The following is a 7,720-nucleotide window of genomic DNA, read 5'->3' as shown; positions in this document are numbered from 1 at the left end:
AAAGAAGAAATTATTTTAAGAGAGACTAGTTAAATATTAACTTATTTAATATATATAAATGGAAGAAAAAATAGACAAACAATCATTGGCCATTAAGAGATTGAACGTTATAGCAGAGATGCCTGCTTTTCGTGAAAAAATGAACTTTACAAAAGGAGGAAACAAAGGATTTGGAAAAGAAATAAAATGGGGACATGTTAAAGGTACAGACAAATATTTTTCGTACTACGAGGACAAAACTAATTCCGGTACTAAATATATAATCACTAGCGATCTAATACAGCATCCAAATTCAGAAAATAACGGAGGATTAAAAGTTTCAAAAAAATCAGATGTACTAGACGAAATAGATGGAGTTGAAGACATCGATAGCTGGGGAGGAAAAAGGAATACAAAAAAAAAGTAAACAATTACTTTATAGTTAGTCTCTGTAGAATTCTGAAACCTATATATATAATTATATCCATCCCAGGTCTATTAGGATTTCCTACCTTATCATCTATATAATTAACTGTCGATTTAAATTTTGTTCTAAATTTATTTGTCTCTTTAAGGAACTCGTCGTTTGTAAATCCATTAAGACTTTCTATCTTAAATACTTTTACAGCTATAAACTCTAACAAGTTTATCGATCCTATTATTAATATGGTTGTAAGATCAGATGATTCGCTTTCTGAGATTTTGTTGTATATATTATTAATATCAGAATTTGATAGATTATCCAAATCACACATTTCCATATTAAGATTATTGTTCTTGCAGAAATATACAATATCTCTTTTCTTTCTTATAACTTCAGAAATACTTTGATTTTCTAAAAGTTCTGTTAATTTATTCAGTTTATCGCTTTTATACTTACGTTGAATCTTAATATAAGCTTCTGGATCGACATTTTGTTTTATCTTTGGAGTATTTTTGTATTCGATCATTTGAACATTTTTTTCAATTACTTTATCAACTATATCTTCATCGTACAACCTACTTATCTCATCTATGTCTTCCAATACACTAAAATCTAACGTACAATCTTTTCCTTCATTTTTATAATCTAAAATTATATTATCTATTATATCATCATCGGCTATATTATCATCAGTTATACTATCATCGATTATATTATCAAGAACCTTATTGTTTTCAGTACCATGTTCCGTATTTATCTCACATATATCAAATAAGTCTTTGACTCGTAAGATATTCTTTTCTTCAAGTCCGAATAAAAAATAAAAATTGAAAAATAAATTTCTTATCATATCTCTTCCAATTAATCGATCTTCGTTATTGTCTGAAGAATTTTCAATACAATTCTTTACATATTCATAATCAAGAGATCCGTAAACCACATCATATTTATTCAATTTGAATGGATTTTTATCTCTTTTGAAATCATGAGCTTTCAATAAAGTCTTATTATCTATAGAATCAGAATTGATAGAACTATCTTTGTCCAACATATTGATATATAAATTATTTATTTAGTATTTTTTTCTTTACTAAATGGGTAAACTAGAAAAAATAAAACTAGATTTTATATGTGATAAAATAAATTTATTATCGTATAATTATAAAAGGAACGAACTTGATGAAATAGAAAAGTTATTAAAGTTAAATGAAAACAATTGTCATCCAGAGGATAACAAAGATGACGTAGGATTAGCTAACTTAGTATCTAACACACTATCATTTTATGTTAAAAATATATTTCCGTACAAAATTAAATTAGGAGGAGGAATAAAATTAAATTCAGACTTATCTATAATAAATCCTTACAAAAAACATGATGATAACTACACACTGTTGGATGAAAATACAAATAATTTTTTAAAGTTTGTAAGAACAACATATCCTGAATCTATATCTAGAATTGCTTGGGGAGAAAATAATTCAGACGGAAAATGTTTAAAAGATCTTTTTCCAGAGATCATTCCGAATTTCAATTTTTTTGATAGTAAGAAAACATCTATTCTTGATATGATATCTGATAACTATTATTTAGCACCTGTAAACATAGAAGTTTTAAAAAATATCACGTCATATATTACTGATCCAAAATTTAATAATATAAAGGAAAATCCTGATTTTTATTTATTTTCTCTTTTCATAAAAAATATATTTAACAAACACGAAAACGAAATTGGAAATACAGAATATGAAAATTTTTTAAAAAATGATGTTAATAATTGTGTTAATATTACCACGTCAGACAATGATAAATATTTATTGAGAGAAGTGTTGTCAAAACATTTCAATAATTTGAATGTTAATGACGATATTATAAATTTAATTAGGAATAATAGATCAAATATTAAATACAAAAGTTATAAAAATATTGACGATAGGAATATAAGTGAAATGTTTGAATATATAGATCCGTTAAGATTTTTATACAGTATGGAAATAGAAGGAGACGATATTGGAAAAGCATCAACTTTAAATCAGACTACAATGAAGTATTCTGACTATAAAAAATTAGATATATTTACTAGATATTTTTTAGAAAATGTAAATTATGTAATAAATTAAAAATATATAATATTGGCTCAAATTATTCAAATAAATTATTAACAACAAGCTACAGAGCCCAAGCTGGATTTTCGTGCTTAATTTATTAATATATTATAACAAATGTTTAGGTCAATCTAGACGTTTCGACCATCTGGTTGTGGTCATCTTCAGTAGTTAGTTATTATAAAATTCGGAACATATTAATAAACAATCGTTACTTATAAAACTAATTCGGATATTACAATCTTCTTATATTCGTTACATTTAAAAATTGTTTAGAAGGACAACACATCTTGAAAGTCATGCCTCTTCTAATAACACCAATCTTAAGATCATCAGGAAGGAAATCATGTTTTACATTAAACATACACGATGTCCTTTTTAAGATTTGAATTGTGGTTGATTGCAATTATTCTAAAACCAGCATGAACCAATGTCTACTTTTATCTTTATATTACTTGTTATTTATTAAAATTACTAAAAATATTCTTACCTCAATGCATAGCAGTACCGTCATGTTGTGTTTTCGTGTAAACTTTCTTATTTTAAAAAAACTAAGAACCAAAACTATTCGGTGTAACGAGTCAGTTTGCTAAAAATGATATTGGAGGTCCGTGTCGTTTGAGTGGACATGGCAAACTAGTTGAATATAATAGAGGATATATTAGAGAACTCGTATGTGAAGGAGATTCGTGGTGGGAGAGTGAGTGATCTTTAAGCAGTAAACAAATTGAGAACTGGCAAATACAAGTTTGGCAGTAACTCAGTATCGTTCTGCTTATTGAGACTCGTTTTTTGCCGTTTTATGTGCAACATCTCGGAAATCTTTTTAGAATCGGATCATTGCCTTGCTTCTTTAGATGTTGTTTCTCTTTTTACGAACATTCCTGTTGAAAAGGCAATAGAAAGCATAAAAAACAGATGGGAATGGATTAGAAGGTACAATTCCATACCAATAGAAGAATTTTTAATTGGTATCAATTTAGTTTTAAATTCAACGTATTTTAGTTTTAATAAAGTAATTTACAAACAAATTTTTGGCACTCCAATAGGTTCTCCTCTCTCTCCAATAATAGCAGAATTTGTGTTACAAGATTTGGAAAATTCAGCAATCGAACGTCTACCTTACAAATTACCGTTTTATTTTAGGTATGTTGACGACATACTATTTACGGCTCCAGAAAATCATTTAGACGAAGTTTTGGAGACATTCAACTCAATGCATAGCAGATTACAATTCACATTGGAAAAAGGAATAAATAATCATATCAATTTCCTAAACGTTAAACTAATATCGGAAAACAATTTTATTAAATTTGATTTGTTCCACAAACCTACTTTTTCGGGCAGATATTTAAGTTTTTATTCGCATCATCCCATGGCACACAAAAAAGGTGTTATCTTTGGCTTATTTGACAGAGTTGTAAAGTTAACACACCCACAATATTGGCACAAGAACATCGAGGAAATGATTTCCCTACTTTTAATTAACGGCTATCCATTGGAATTAATTTTTAATAGTATTAACGAAAGACTTAAAAAATTTAGCAATAATTGTTGTAATAAAAACAAAAATAGCAATGATAAAACGGGTTATTTTACGATACCATATATAAAAGAAACTTTTGATAAATTCACACGGAACATGAAAAAATACAATCATCATTTAGCCTTTTCGTGTAACAATAAACTTAATAGGTTTATAAAAACAGGGAAAGACATTATTGAATCCATGAGCCAATGTGATGTAGTATATAAGGTAACGTGTCATGATTGCGAGGCTAGTTATGTGGGACAAACAAAGAGAAAATTGAAAACTAGAATTAAAGAACACAAGTCGGATATAAATAAAAGAACGGGATCCCCTTCTGTCATTTCTTGTCATAGATTAGAAAAAAACCATGAAATGGATTGGGAGAATGTAGAAATATTAGACAAGGAAATGTCTTATAGCAAAAGGCTTATTTCCGAGATGTTGCACATAAAACGGCAAAAAACGAGTCTCAATAAGCAGAACGATACTGAGTTACTGCCAAACTTGTATTTGCCAGTTCTCAATTTGTTTACTGCTTAAAGATCACTCACTCTCCCACCACGAATCTCCTTCACATACGAGTTCTCTAATATATCCTCTATTATATTCAACTAGTTTGCCATGTCCACTCAAACGACACGGACCTCCAATATCATTTTTAGCAAACTGACTCGTTACACCGAATAGTTTTGGTTCTTAGTTTTTTAAAATAAGAAAGTTTACACGAAAACACAACATGACGGTACTGCTATGCATTGAGGTAAGAATATTTTTAGTAATTTTAATAAATAACAAGTAATATAAAGATAAAAGTAGACATTGGTTCATGCTGGTTTTAGAATAATTGCAATCAACCACAATTCAAATCTTAAAAAGGACATCGTGTATGTTTAATGTAAAACATGATTTCCTTCCTGATGATCTTAAGATTGGTGTTATTAGAAGAGGCATGACTTTCAAGATGTGTTGTCCTTCTAAACAATTTTTAAATGTAACGAATATAAGAAGATTGTAATATCCGAATTAGTTTTATAAGTAACGATTGTTTATTAATATGTTCCGAATTTTATAATAACTAACTACTGAAGATGACCACAACCAGATGGTCGAAACGTCTAGATTGACCTAAACATTTGTTATAATATATTAATAAATTAAGCACGAAAATCCAGCTTGGGCTCTGTAGCTTGTTGTTAATAATTTATTTGTAAATTATGTATTTGCTATTTTTAATCATAAAGGCTCTACGTACACATATCCTTTTTCTGATATACTTGATAGGATAGGCGATGAAAATGATATTAAACTAATATCTATAATTCCAATTCCATTCGATGATAAAATTACAATGTTTGATTTCTTTAAAAATTTAAAATACAAATATGATGACAAGATCGAAAAGCCTGTTGAGATAAAGTGCGGTACGAAAAACAACTTTGGTCTTGATAAGAAAGGTTCTATAAAATTTATAGAAAATGCAAAACTTTCAAAATCTCCTTACCAAATACTAAATATATATCTATATTTATTCGATGATTATCAAAATGTAAATAACGACGAAATATTCAGCAATAATGTTGAAAAACAAAGATTTATAGAATTTATACTTAGAAAACTCGGATTTAAAGTTAAATCTACTAAAATGATAAGATGTAACAAGGAAGTAGTCAAATTGGATGTCAGTCCACTGCCAAATGTAACTTGCTTTAAAAACATTTAATCTACAAAAAAAAATGTTCCAGATATTAACAATAGTATAAAAAAATTGGGTCCTTTGATAAATTTTATTAATAGTTTTTCTACTATAGAAGAAGAAAAAGGAGGAAATAAAACTTGCGAAGAATTACATTTTAACGAAAGTCATGATCCAATATCATTATATAATGATCTGAATCATAAAGATATCAATAATTTTATAAATGATGATGATTTAGGAAAATATAATTTTTTTGCATCTGAAGATATTGATTTTTATAAAGGTCTAAAATACCTCAATGAATCAGATAATATTAATATAGATACTATATCTGATATAGTTCCACTAAATATATATTACAAGAAGAAATTTACAAATAAACTGAATGAAAAAATAAAAAACAACGGAGGAAAAAAAGTGTACGAGACTTTATCTGATTTCCTGAAATACATTGATGATAATCCAAAAGGAGGGTTGAAAGACGTATATGATAATGTTGGAGAACTATTAACAGAATTGACGGAAACACAAGATGTTGCCTCATACTATTAATGGGGTAACTCCGGATATAATTATAAACAGCGTTTCTATTATATCTAGGAAGACATTTAATTTCTACAATCAGATAAAACTTACCAGTAGTTATTCTTCGAATCCTTTCGGAGACAACGAGGGAAGTATTAAACTTATAAATTATCAACCTTTGCAAATACAGGATTAGATTCTTATCATTCTTAAATAATAAATAAATACAAGAGATATAATGATAATCTTACAGACGAGGAGTATGATGAAAAGGCATCTTGTTTGGTTGATCTATACAATCCTTATACACACGAATTGATAAAATGTGATGGTGAAAATAAACATTTTATGGGTATGGAGTATTACCTATTACTTACTCAGATGGCTATTGAGAAAATAACAGTGAGAAACAGAGGAAAGAAGACAAAATTACTTCAAGCACCTAGTGGAAAAAAAAGACAAGGAGGAATAAGATTCGGAGAAATGGAGGGAGACGGAATTGCGTGCCATGGAGCTTCAGATGTATTACTCTCTTTACTATCAGATTCAGTGGAAGACAGAATTGAATCGTTTATATGTACTAGATGCGGAGATTTCGCAACTCATGAGAGTAATCCTGACTATTCTAGATGGAAGTGTACCAGATGTGAAAATTTGGGTTACTCTCCAGAATTGAATAAGTTTAATTTTACATATGCATGTAAAGTATTCTTACAATCTTTAAATTGCAGGGGAAAAATTATAATACCAAAAATTGTGAAAGAGAAAATATTGTATCCCGATTTTTTATAGTTTAAATAAAATATAAAATATAAATTATTAAATTAAACTGTTTTTAGTATGGAAGTTAATAAACATTTGCTAAATAATTTAATTGATATTTTATTAATAAAAACTAAAATTATAAAGGGATATAATGAGATAAACTGAGTACTATTATGTACAATAAAGATACTATTACGGATATGACTTATGAAAAAAAGAAATTGAACACGTGTTATAAAATAATTACACGTTGTAAAGATTTTGAATATATATATTATGTATTTATAGATAAAGTTACAGGCTTAAATAATTTAGAATTTGGAAAAAACGTATATCTAGAACCTATTATATTAACATCTAAGGCAAATTTGTCAAAAAAAGATACAAAAACACACGAGTTAAATATATTTTATGAGAGAGAACTTTCGTTTAATTACATATTAAATATAGGAAATAATACGTTTATATTAATGGATAAGCAAAAAATGGAAGGAATAGTAAATTCACTAAAAAAAATCAGTAAAAACGGTATTTAAAAAAGATATTGACGATGATAAAAAGATTAAAATATTTTATACTAAAGAGAGATATAATGATATATTTGGTGTTATATACAAATCAAGTAACGAATCTATAGGAACTAATTTTACTAGAAGATTTTATAAAAATATTCGCATTTAAATAGAATTATGAAG

General features: G+C 27.5%; 1 long non-coding RNA gene across 1 annotated transcript; it reads left to right on the top strand.

The window, feature by feature from the left end:
- Positions 1 to 3,318: 3,318 nt before the first annotated feature.
- Positions 3,319 to 5,224, top strand: LOC136997422 (uncharacterized). The gene is made up of 2 exons (XR_010888171.1): positions 3,319 to 4,799; positions 4,879 to 5,224. It is a non-coding gene; the product is annotated as an uncharacterized lncRNA (long non-coding RNA).
- The last annotated feature ends 2,496 nt before the right edge of the window (positions 5,225 to 7,720 follow it).

Source organism: Linepithema humile, chromosome 1 (assembly GCF_040581485.1).
Source record: "Linepithema humile isolate Giens D197 chromosome 1, Lhum_UNIL_v1.0, whole genome shotgun sequence".
Classification (NCBI taxonomy): domain Eukaryota; kingdom Metazoa; phylum Arthropoda; class Insecta; order Hymenoptera; family Formicidae; genus Linepithema; species Linepithema humile.
The sequence above is the reverse complement of the archived record's forward strand: the minus strand, read 5'-3'. Positions and strand labels throughout refer to the sequence as shown.